At 48.2% G+C, this 12,679-nt stretch overlaps 1 pseudogene; it reads right to left on the bottom strand.

Annotated features, from left to right (window-relative positions):
* Window positions 1-1,354: 1,354 nt before the first annotated feature.
* Window positions 1,355-12,679, bottom strand: LOC135543233 (NADH-ubiquinone oxidoreductase 75 kDa subunit, mitochondrial-like; annotated as a pseudogene).

The raw sequence follows: 12,679 nt of genomic DNA, 5'->3' as shown, positions 1-12,679 counted from the left end.
CTCTCTCCTCTCCACAGCTACTCTCTCCTCCACAGCTTCTCTGTCTCCTACTCTCTCCTCCACAGCTTATCTGTCTCCTACTCTCTCCTCCACAGCTTATCTCTCCTCCACAGCTTATCTCTCCTTCTCTCTCCTCCACAGCTTCTCTCTTTCTCTCTCCTCCACAGCTTATCTCTCCTCTCTCCTCCACAGCTTATCTCTCCTTCTCTCTCCTTCACAGCTTCTCTGTCTCCTTCTCTCTCCTCCACAGCTTATCTGTCTCCTTCTCTCTCCTCCACAGCTTATCTGTCTCCTACTCTCTCCTCCACAGCTTATCTGTCTCCTACTCTCTCCTCCACAGCTTATCTCTCCTCCACAGCTTATCTCTCCTTCTCTCTCCTCCACAGCTTATCTGTCTCTCCTCTCTCCTCCACAGCTTCTCTCTCCTTCTCTCTCTCCTCCACAGCTTATCTCCTCCTCTCTCCTCCACAGCTTATCTCTCCTTCTCTCTCCTTCACAGCTTCTCTCTCTCCTTCTCTCTCCTCCACAGCTTCTCTGTCTCCTACTCTCTCCTCCACAGCTTCTCTCCTTCTCTCTCCTCCACAGCTTCTGTCTCCTACTCTCTCCTCCACAGCTTATCTCTCCTTCTCTCTCCTCCACAGCTTATCTGCCTCCTCCTCTCTCCTCCACAGCTTATCTCTCTCCTTCTCTCTCCTCCACAGCTTCTCTGTCTCCTTCTTTCTCCTCCACGGCTTATCTCTCTCCTTCTCTCTCCTCCACAGCTTATCTCTCTCCTCCACAGCTTCCTTCTCTCTCCTCCACAGCTTATCTCTGTCTCCTACTCTCTCCACTCTGTTGGGTCCAGCACTACTGTAGTACACCTCCACCATGGCATCTTTGGAGGTCAGCAAGGTGACCACGCTCTCGGTCCTTGTGATGAGGTCATAGCCCTGGCAGAACACACTGAACAGCACAGCGAGCCCCAGCACACAAATCACAATCTGCACCACGTGAACAGACTCCTCTCGCCAGCCCCATCTATTACCACCCCTGGGGAGAGGACATAACAGCAGGCCCCTACGATACCGTTCCCCACACATCTGGCACTACAGAAGAACATTTGACCTGTCCTGCCATTAGCTCTCCACACCCTGAAATACATCTTAGGGAAGTTCAAGACAGGAGTCTGAATGAAATTGATGTCTGACAGGTTTAGAACAGAACATCTCTGCTGACGTCACTCTGTGTTGGCTGCAACGCTTCAACTCCACAAAGTAGAAACAAGACAGAAAACTGTTATAATGTGTGAGGAACAAAGGACAAACAGTGGTGTTGGAGATGACCTCATGAGGGTAATAACACAAGGACAGAGTGCTACAGGATAGGATTTTATTCATAATCAGAGTACAGTTTCATTTTCAGCTTTCTTTAACAAAGCCTCTTTCCTCGAACATCTTTACAGCAAAAAACAACTTAAATATAGGAGACGGTCATCACTGTGTGTGTGTTTTGGCTGTCTGAGTGTGTGCGTATGAGTTCAGCAGATGGATGGTTCATCGACTGCATCAGCTCCCTCTGTGACGGCCTTCACACACTTGGCCATGGTCTGAGACGCTCTGCTAATGGGATCTATGGGAGAGATAGAGAATGTTACACACACGACGAGCTCCCTCTGTGACGGCCTTCACACACTTGGCCATGGTCTGAGACGCTCTGCTAATGGGATCTATGGGAGAGATAGAGAATGTTACACACATGACGAGAGGATCCCACCAGTTATCCATGTGCATTCCACCCTCTCATCAGTCTGACAACACATTCACAGCTGTGTTATGATACATTATACATACCTGTCATATAGAAGTCTTTAGCGGTCAGCTGAGGAGAGACCAGAGGATCTGCTAGAAGAGTCTGATTCACAGCCTGAGACAGACAGACAGACAGACAGAGAGACAGAGAGACAGAGAGACAGAGAGACAGATAAATAAAGGACAGTTGAGTATGCTCTCAATTTCAGTGTCAAAGACCACAGTCTCCATTTATGATTTCATAACAGCTGATCGTAAAGAAAAGTCAGTTAAGGGGTGGAATGTTCAAGGTTATGTTCTGACCTGTGAGAGTTTGAGGTTAGGGGCAAAAGGTTAAGGGTTACCTGTGAGAGCTGGTTGGCCTGTTTAAAGTAGTTGGCTTCCTCAACGTCGTCGTAACGGACCAGGTTAGGAGAAACCTCGGCCAGCCGACCCCTCACCTCATCCACAGAGTCATAGGGCAGAGTCAGCCCAGCCAGCTGCAACACACACAATTACATATACACCCACACACACAGTTACATATACACCCACAGTTACATATACACCCACACACACACAGTTACATATACACCCACACACACACAGTTACATATACACCCACAGTTACATATACACCCACACACACAGTTACATATACACCCACACACACACAGTTACATATACACCCACAGTTACATATACACCCACACACACAGTTACATATACACCCACACACACAGTTACATATACACCCACAGTTACATATACACCCACAGTTACATATACACACACAGTTACATATACACACACAGTTACATATACACCCACACACAGTTACATATACACCCACACACAGTTACATATACACCACACACACAGTTACATATACACACACACAGTTACATATACACCCCACACAGTTACATATACACACCCACACACACAGTTACATATACACACCATACACCCACAGTTACATATACACCCACACACACAGTTACATATACACACCAGTTACACACACAGTTACATATACACACACACACAGTTACATATACACACACAGTTACATATACACACACACAGTTACATATACACACAGTTACATATACACCCACAGTTACATATACACCCACACACATATACACACAGTTACATATACAACCACACACACAGTTACACACCACACACACAGTTACATATACACAGTTACATATACACCCACAGTTACATATACACCCACACACACAGTTACATATACACCCACACACACACAGTTACACACACACATAGCGTCTTCAAGAAATGTATACGGTATATGTGTGTGTGTGTGTGTACCTCGGAGATGGCTCTGATGATCTTCCAGTCCTCCCTGGCCATGCCGGGCGCAGTGACGGCCACGCGTGTCTGTTGACTCCTCCCCTCCGTGTTGACATATGTTCCATTCTTCTCAGTGTACGCCGCGCCGGGCAGGATGACATCAGCCATGGTGGCGCCCACATCTCCATGGTGACCTGGCAACGATACACACATGTACCATACATATGCTGTATATAGCATGACAATTGTGTGTATCATGGGAAGTGCACTGGGTGTTCTACCCTGATAAATGAACATGCTGTCCTGTGTGTGTGTGTGTGTGTGTACAGATAGATAGGTGTGTACCCTGGTAAATGATCATGCAGTCTTTAGGCAGGTCTTGTCTGGTGATACATTCTCTGTCAGCTCCTAGCAGGAACAGAACCTTGGGCGGGGCTTTACGGATAGACTCCACCCCCGCCTTGTAGCCCAGGTCCAGGGCTGCCACCTGACTGGCTACCCTGCAGATAGACAAAAATATGATTGGACGCTAGTAGACACACACAAGATTACATTTTTTATTTATTTCACCTTTATTTGATGATTGGATGCTAGTAGGGATAGACTAAGTTGTTAGCTGTATGCTAAATGCTAGTAAAAGCTAGATGCTAAATGCTAATATTAGCTATTTACTAAATGCTAATAATAGCTGGATGCTAAATGCAACTAGAAGTTAGCCCAGTGATAGCTTTAGCATGCTAACCTGTGCAGCACATTGAGGACCTTCCAGCCCTCCTCCACTCCGCTGCTGGCCCGGGCATTCTGGGCGATGGTTTGCACAGAGCTCAAGATGGCTCCTCCATCGTCCCTCTGAAGAGAGGCACTGCCCACCACCACTACCGGCTGCTTGGCCTGCGCGAGCACCTGGCGGGGAGAGAGAGAGAGGGACCGGGGAAAGGTTAGGGCAGTGCCTAACCACAAACAGAGCTGGATCACGTCCAGTAGTACACACCATTATGGAAGGCAGGTGGAAATACATTGGCTAGATTCTAGAACAGACGTGTTTCTCTGTCATGCAGAATGGCCAATCATGTCAGGTCTATTCAAGTCATTCCTATCTGTAACAATGTTTGTTACAACATTTCTATCAACAACAATACAACCCCCGCTCTCGCCGACTGCCTCCCCCACCCTCCCCTGCCAATCCCTTCCCGGTCTGTGGTGGCCGTGGTTACCTGGCAGAAGGGGTGTGTTCCGTTAGCGATGTCCTGCAGCACCTGAGTGGACTCTCCCAGGTGGTCGTAAGTGTAACTCAGATCCACACTGCTCCCCACCACAGAAACCTTCAACTCATTATGCAACCAGCTGAGAGGGGAGGGGGAGATGATGAGGGAGGCTTCCTACTGCAAGTTGGTGTGTGCGTGTGTGTGTGTGTGTGTGTGTGTGAGCTGCAGACATCAATTAATGTGTGTGTGTGTGTGTGTGTGTGTGTGTGTGTGTGTGTGCTGCAGACATCAATTAATGTGTGTGTGTATTTGTGCATGTAGCACTTTTGGATACATCTGTTGAAGAAAGCGGGACCTCACAGCAAGGATTGGTGCAAGTGTGTGTGTGTGTGTGTGAGAGAGTGTGTGTGTTTAGCTGTGTGAGTGTGTGTGTTTAGGTGTGTGTGTGTGTGTGACGTGTGCATTGAAGAGTGGGGTCTCGAGTGAGTTTAGGTGTGTGTGTGAGTGAGTTTAGTGTGTGTGTGTGTGTGTGTGTGTTTAGCCCATGTTTGTGTGTGTACCTCTTGTGGACGCGTGCATTGAAGAGTGGGGTCTCGTAACGAGGGTTGGTTCCTATAAGTAACAGCAGGTCAGCTTCCTCAATGCCACTGATCCCAGTGTTCAGCAGGTAGTTGGAAGCGCAGTGAGTCAGAGCTACACAAACCACAATACAACCTTTTGTGTGTGTGTGTAATGTGTGCCAAGGTGTGTGTGTGTGTGTGTGTACCATAATACAATGTTTAGTGTTAATATACCATAACCAACCATAATCTAACCATGGACACGTCATCCTGAAGAGTGGGTCCTTGTGTGAGTGTACTCAGGGTTGGTCCCACACCCTTATTGTGTGTCCCCACTGAGTGAGTGAGTTTAGGTGTGTGATTTAACCAGTGCGTGTGTGGAAGACCCCACCCTGACTCACCATGCCTCAGCATGGGTGACCCCACCCTGACTCACCCAGCCCCAGCATGGGAAGACCCCCACCCTGACTCACCCAGCCCCAGCAACAGTGAAGTTTAGGTGACTCACCATGCCCCAGCATGGGAAGACCCCCCCACCCTGACTCACCCAGCCCCAGCAACAGGGAAGACCCCCACCCTGACTCACCATGCCTCAGCATGGGAAGACCCCCACCCTGACTCACCCAGCCCCAGCATCAGGGAAGACCCCCACCCTGACTCACCCAGCCCCAGCAACAGGGTTGACCCCCACCCTGACTCACCATGTAACAGCATCAGGGAAGACCCCCACCCTGACTCACCCAGCCCCAGCATCAGGGAAGACCCCACCCTGACTCCCAGCCCCAGCATCAGGAAGTTGGACTCACCATGCCCCAGGGAAGACCCCACCCTGACTCACCATGCCCCAGCATCAGGGAAGACCCCACCTGACTCACCCAGCCCCAGCATCAGGGAAGACCCCACCCTGACTCACCCAGCCCCAGCATCAGGGAAGACCCCACCCTGACTCACCCAGCCCCAGCATCAGGGAAGACCCCCACCCTGACTCACCCAGCCCCAGCATCAGGGAAGACCCCCACCCTGACTCACCCAGCCCCAGCATCAAGGAAGACCCCCAACCTGACTCACCCAGCCCCAGCAACAGGGAAGACCCCCACCCTGACTCACCATGCCCCAGCATCAGGGAAGACCCCCACTCTGACTCACCCAGCCCCAGCCCCAGCATCAGGGAAGACCCCCACTCTGACTCACCCAGTCCCAGCATCAGGGAAGACCTCCACCCTGACTCACCCAGCCCCAGCATCAGGGAAGACCCCCACTCTGACTCACCCAGCCCCAGCATCAGGGAAGACCCCCACCCTTACTCACCCAGTCCCAGCATCTGGGAAGACCTCCACCCTGACTCACCCAGCCCCAGCATCAGGGAAGACCCCCACCCTGACTCACCCAGCCCCAGCATCAGGGAAGACCCCACCCTGACTCACCCAGCCCCAGCATCAGGGAAGACCCCCACCCTGACTCACCCAGCCCCAGCATCAGGGAAGACCCCCACCCTGACTCACCATGCCCCAGCATCAGGGAAGACCCCCACCCTGACTCACCCAGCCCCAGCATCAGGGAAGACCCCCACCCTGACTCACCCAGCCCCAGCATCAGGGAAGACCCCCACCCTGACTCACCCAGCCCCAGCATCAGGGAAGACCTCCACCCTGACTCACCCAGTCCCAGCATCAGGGAAGACCCCCACCCTGACTCACCCAGCCCCAGCATCAGGGAAGACCCCACCCTGACTCACCCAGCCCCAGCATCAGGGAAGACCCCCACCCTGACTCACCCAGCCCCAGCATCAGGGAAGACCTCCACCCTTACTCACCCAGTCCCAGCATCAGGGAAGACCTCCACCCTGACTCACCCAGCCCCAGCATCAGGGAAGACCCCCACTCTGACTCACCCAGTCCCAGCATCAGGGAAGACCCCCACCCTGACTCACCCAGCCCCAGTATCAGGGAAGACCCCCACCCTGACTCACCCAGTCCCAGCATCAGGGAAGACCCCCACCCTGACTCACCCAGCCCCAGCATCAGGGAAGACCCCCACCCTGACTCACCATGCCCCAGCATCAGGGAAGACCCCCACTCTGACTCACCCAGTCCCAGCATCAGGGAAGACCCCCACCCTGACTCACCCAGCCCCAGCATCAGGGAAGACCTCCACCCTGACTCACCCAGCCCCAGCATCAGGGAAGACCTCCTCGGTACAGAGGTTGTCACTGTTCAGTCTGTTGAGCAGGTCCTTCAGAGACACCAGAGCCTCTGCATCCACCATGCCTCCAGCTATGGCTGCCACGTCACTGCCCTGGGCTCCCTGCAACTATACACACACACACGATACCTAAACATACATACAGTGCATTCAGGAAAGTATTCAGACCCCTTCATTTTGTTACGTTACAGACTCATTTTAAAATGGATTAAATTAATGTATTTCCTCAAGCTACACACAATGCCCATATTGACATCACAATTCCCCACAATGACAAAGCGAAAACAGGTTTATAGAAATGTTATCAAATTTATTTTCCAAAACAGAAATACAATATTTACATAAGTATTCAGAACCTTTGCTATGAGACTCAAAATTGAGCTCAGGTGCATCCTGTTTCCATTGATCATCCTTAAGATGTTTGTACAACTTGGAGTCCACCTGTGGTCAATTCAATTGATTGGACATGACTTGGAAAGGTACACACCTGTCTGTATAAGGTCCCACAGTTGACAGTGCATGTCAGAGCAAAAATCCAGCCATGTGGTTGAAGGAATTGTCCAAAGGGCTCTGAGACAGGATTGTGTCGAGGCACAGATCTGGGGAAGGGTACCAATGAAAAAAATCTGCAGCATTGAAGTTCCCCAAGAACACAGTGGCCTTCGTCATTATTAAAGGGAGGAAGTTTAGAACCACTAATACTCCTCCTAGATCTGGCCGCCCGGCCAAACTGAGCAATCGGGGGAGAAGGGCCTTAGTCAGGGAGGTGGCAAAGAACCCGATGGTCACTCTGACAGAGCCCAGAGTTCCTCTGTGGAGATGGGAGAAACATCCAGAAGGACAACCATCTCTGCAGCACTCCACCAATCAGGACTTTATGGTAGAGTGACCAGACGGAAGCCACTCCTCAGTAGAAGGCTCATGACAGCCTGCTTGGAGTTTGTCAAAAGGCACCTAAATGACTCTCAGACCATGAGAAACAAGATTCTCAGGTCTGATGAAACCACAATTGAACACTTTGGCCTGGATGGAGATGAACGGAGCAAAGTACTGAGAGATCTTTGATGAAGTCCTGAGCACTCTGGAGCAGGTTCTCAGACTGGGGCGAAGGTTCACCTCCCAACAGGACAACCACCCTAAGCACACAGCCAAGACAACGCAGGAGTGGCTTCGGGACAAGTCTCATGTCATTGAGTGGCCCAGCCAGAGCCTGGACTTGAACCAGATCAAACATCTCTGAAGAGACCTGAAAATAGCTGTGCAGTGACGCTCCCCTTCCAACCTGACAGAGCTTGAGAGTATCTGCAGAGAAGAAGGGGAAAACTCCCCAAATACAGGTGTGCTAAGCTTGTAGCGTCATACCCAAGAAGACTCAAGGCTGTAATCGCTTCCAAAGGTGTTTCAACAATGTACTGAGTAAAGGGTCTGAATACCTATGTAAATGTGATATGTTAATTTTTAATACATTTGCAAACATTTCTAAAAAAACGTTTTTTTGCTTTGTCATTATGGGGTATTGTTTGTAGATTGAGGGGGAAAAAATGATTTAATCCCCTTTAGAATAAGGCTGTAACGTAACAAAATGTGGGGAAAGTCAAGGGGTCTGAATACTTTCGGAATGCACTGTATATACTAACTTTTTATACAGACATAAAGATGAGACACAGACAGAAAACAGATCTTCAGACAGACAGAAAACAATGTCATTGCTGACAGTGTCCAACATGTCTGTTGAGTGACATCAGTGACAGACACTACACAGAGACTTACTGCTCCGGCCACACGTGTGAGTACGTCTTCCCAGGATGTGGGGACCAGTTGTCCTGACGCGTCCTTCACCATAGGCTGGGTCAGCCTCTGGCGCTTCAGACCGTCATACGCAAACCTACACACACACACACACACACACACACACACACACACACACACACACACACACATTATACATACTGATTGGAGTCCCAGCTGTTTGCAGGGTGATAGACAGGTAAGGGGCGTGGTTAGGGCCAGGTGTGGGTAAGTTCTATGTCTCACCTGGTCTTGTCTGAGATCCACTCCTCGTTGATGTCTTCGTTCAGGCGGGGCAGAACCCTCATCACCTCTCCACCACGCGTACTCACAATGATGTTACTGCCTACTGCATCCAACACATCTATAGACTCAGTCTTCCTGCAAACACACAGCAAGGTTACACACCCAACAATGGTACTGCCTACACCTTTATCATGTCTATATACTAGATCTAGAGTGTAGTTCCATCGTCCTTTTTACAAACACACTTACCTGGTCTCCCAGGGTCTTGAGGTGAAGGCGTATGGTTTGGAAGTGAGGGCTCCTACGGGACAGATGTCGATGACGTTTCCTGACATCTCGGACATGAACATCTTCTCCACGTACGTTCCCACCTGCATGTTGTTCCCTCTGCCTGTGGTACCCAGGTCCTCTACACCTGCAATCTCACTGGCAAAACTGGCACAGGGAGAAAAAAACAATCAGATCAACTGGTCAATACCACCCCATGGCCTACAATCTCACAGGCAAAACTGGCATTTGGGCACAAAGGCCTAGCATTAGAATGTATACAGAGTGGAGATAGGAGTATGGTGGCTGAGAAGGACACTCAGAGCAGAGAGAGAGAGGAATACATTGGATGACAAGGACATACTGGGGCTCCCGAGTGGCACAGCGGTCTAAGACACTGCATCTCAGTGCAAGAGGCGTCACTATAGTCCCTGGTTCAAATCCAGGCTGTATCACACCCGGCCCAGCGTCGTCCTGGTATGGCCGGGATAGGCCGTCATTGTAAATAAGATTTTTTTTTTTCTTAATTGACTTCCCTAGTTAAATAAAAAGTTAAATATACACTACTGTTCTAAAGTTTGGGGTCACTTAGAAATGTCTTTGTTTTGGAAAAATTTAATAAAAATGGTCCATTAAAATAACATCAAATTGATCAGACATTGTTAATCTTGTAATTGACTATTGTAGCTGGAAACGGCAGATTTTTTAAATTAAATATCTACATGGTGTACAGATGCCCATTATCAGCAACCATCACTCCTGTGTTCCAATGGCACATTCTGTTAGCTAATCCAAGTTTATCATTTTAAAGGCTAATTGATCATTAGAAAACGCTTTTGCAATTATGTTAGCACAGCTGAAAACTTGTTCTGATTAAAGAAGCAATAAAACTGGCCATCTTTAGACTAGTTGAGTATCTGGAGCATCAGCATTTGTGGGCTCGATTACAGGCTCAAAATGGCAAGAAACAAGGAACTTCTGAAACTCGGCAGTCTATTCTTGTTCTGAGAAATTAAGGCTATTCCATGCTAGAAATTGGCCTGTAATCGAACCCACAAATGTGATGCTCCAGATACTCAACTAGTCTAAAGAAGGCCAGTTGTATTGCTTCTTTAATCAGCACAACAGTTTTCAGCTGTGCTAACATAATTGCAAAAGGGTTTTCTAATGATCAATTAGCCTTTAAAATTCTAAAAATGGATTAGCTAACACAACGTGCCATTGGAACACAGGAGTGATGGTTGCTGATAATGGGCCTCTGTACGCCTATGTAGATATTCCATTAAAAAAAAAGAAAATCAGCCGTTTCCAGCTACAACAGTCATTTACAACATTAACAATGTCTACACTATCAATATTATGTTATTTTAATGGACAAAAAAAAATGGCTTTTCTTTCAAAAACAAGGACATTTCTAAGTGACCCCAAACTTTTGATATATATATATATATATATATATATATATATATATATATATATATATATTCAAAAGTATATATATACATATAGAGAGAGATTTTTTTTAACCAAGCGAAGGGAGAGAGAGAGTGAGGAGTACGGTGGCTGAGAAGGACAAACAAGGAGGAGAAAGACTAGTACAGTGGCTGAGAGGGACATACTGAGCATAGTACTCACCGGATGCAGCGTGTGCACTGGATGCAGCGGGTCATGATTGTTTTGATGAGTGGTCCAATGTTCTTATCCTCCACAGCCCGCTTGTCCTCAGAGAAACGACTGCGGTCTGAACCAAACTGCATGGACTGGTCCTGAGACACAAACCAAACCCAAAAACACAACAGTCAGTGTGTGTGTGTCCATTTACACATCCAGAGTGTGTTTTTACCTGAAGGTCACACTCTCCTCCCTGGTCACAGATGGGGCAGTCCAGAGGGTGGTTAGCCAGCAGGAACTCCATCACTCCCTCTCTGGCCTTGCGGGTCTTCTCTGAGTTGGTCAGGATGTTCCAGCCTTTCATCACTGGCATGGCGCACGCGGCCGCCAGCTTTGGGGCTTTCTCAATCTCCACCAGACACATTCTGCAGTTCCCAGCCACGGACAGGCGCTCGTGGTAGCAGAACCGAGGAATCTGCACCCCATCTTCTCACAGGCCTAAACACACACAGATACAATGAGTCAGTCACGATAAAACACACAACCCCAATTAGTCACCAGGCCTAGAATTTAACCCTACAGGGTGATTGGGGTCAGGGTGAGGTCAAAGTTCAAAGGTTACCTGCAGCACGGTGGTTCCAGGCAGCACCTCCACTGGTTTCCCATCAACAAACACCTCCACCATGTTACTGGCAGCTCTCGCTGAGGTACGCACTGCAAACACAGATAGAGATTACACTTCAAAGCAACCAGAAACCCTAGAGAGAAATTGTGAGTGTTCTCTTCAAAACACATGAATTTATCCAAGTAGATTGAGGGTGCACACACGATCTTTACCATTGTTGGAGGGGGCCAGGCTGCCCTTGGCTGCCTCTGCTAGCGCGCGGCTAACGGATGGCAAACGCAACATGACGCTAGAAAGAGAGAGAGCGCAGAAGTCAAACATCTCTAACTGGCTACTGTGGCTATAGCTAATACTTCTAGCTATCTTATATAAGAGTAATTCACTGTATGGGTTACATATGTCATAACAAATTACATTAGTTTGATTAATTATGATCATATATGTGCACCACTACCAGTGATCTATGGCAAGTGGCAAATGCGTAACGAGTTGTAAACTCAAGATGTTACAACAAAATCGGACAGCCTTGCTAGAAGTTGTCACACACAGTCAACATAAGAGTGAATCCATGTCCACGTCAGTTAAGTTACATCTAACGGTCTCCCTATCTCTGATGTTAGCCCTGGTACAGCTGTTGACGTTTTCCCCCACTCGAGTTGGTGTTGAATGCTTTCTAGGTTAGCAAGTTAAAGCGTTCAATGTTAGCTAACTACAAGTCAAGGACACCGGACATCGCACAGATTTTTCAGCGGCTAGCAGTTACTAAATCCAAAGATTGTAAACTATACAATCGCCATGGTCACATAGGAATGAAATATTGGTATTTTATTCTTACCTTGTCGCTATTTGGCCTTCTTGACCAGAACAGCGATTTATGTATGTACTAGCTAGCAATCCTACTGCGAATCTCCGTCACAACAACGAAAATGAACGATTCACCACGATATATTAAAGGAAGAAATAGCTAATTTTGCCCATACTTCTTAATTTAAAATTAAGTTACATGTATTTACATAATAATAAAACATATTCATATGTTCAAAACTATTATAACCATAAAGATATTTAACGTTGTCGAGTTATAAT

Source organism: Oncorhynchus masou, chromosome 7 (assembly GCF_036934945.1).
Source record: "Oncorhynchus masou masou isolate Uvic2021 chromosome 7, UVic_Omas_1.1, whole genome shotgun sequence".
Lineage (NCBI taxonomy): Eukaryota > Metazoa > Chordata > Actinopteri > Salmoniformes > Salmonidae > Oncorhynchus > Oncorhynchus masou.
Note: the sequence above shows the minus strand (reverse complement) of the source record. Positions and strands in the feature narration are given on the sequence as shown.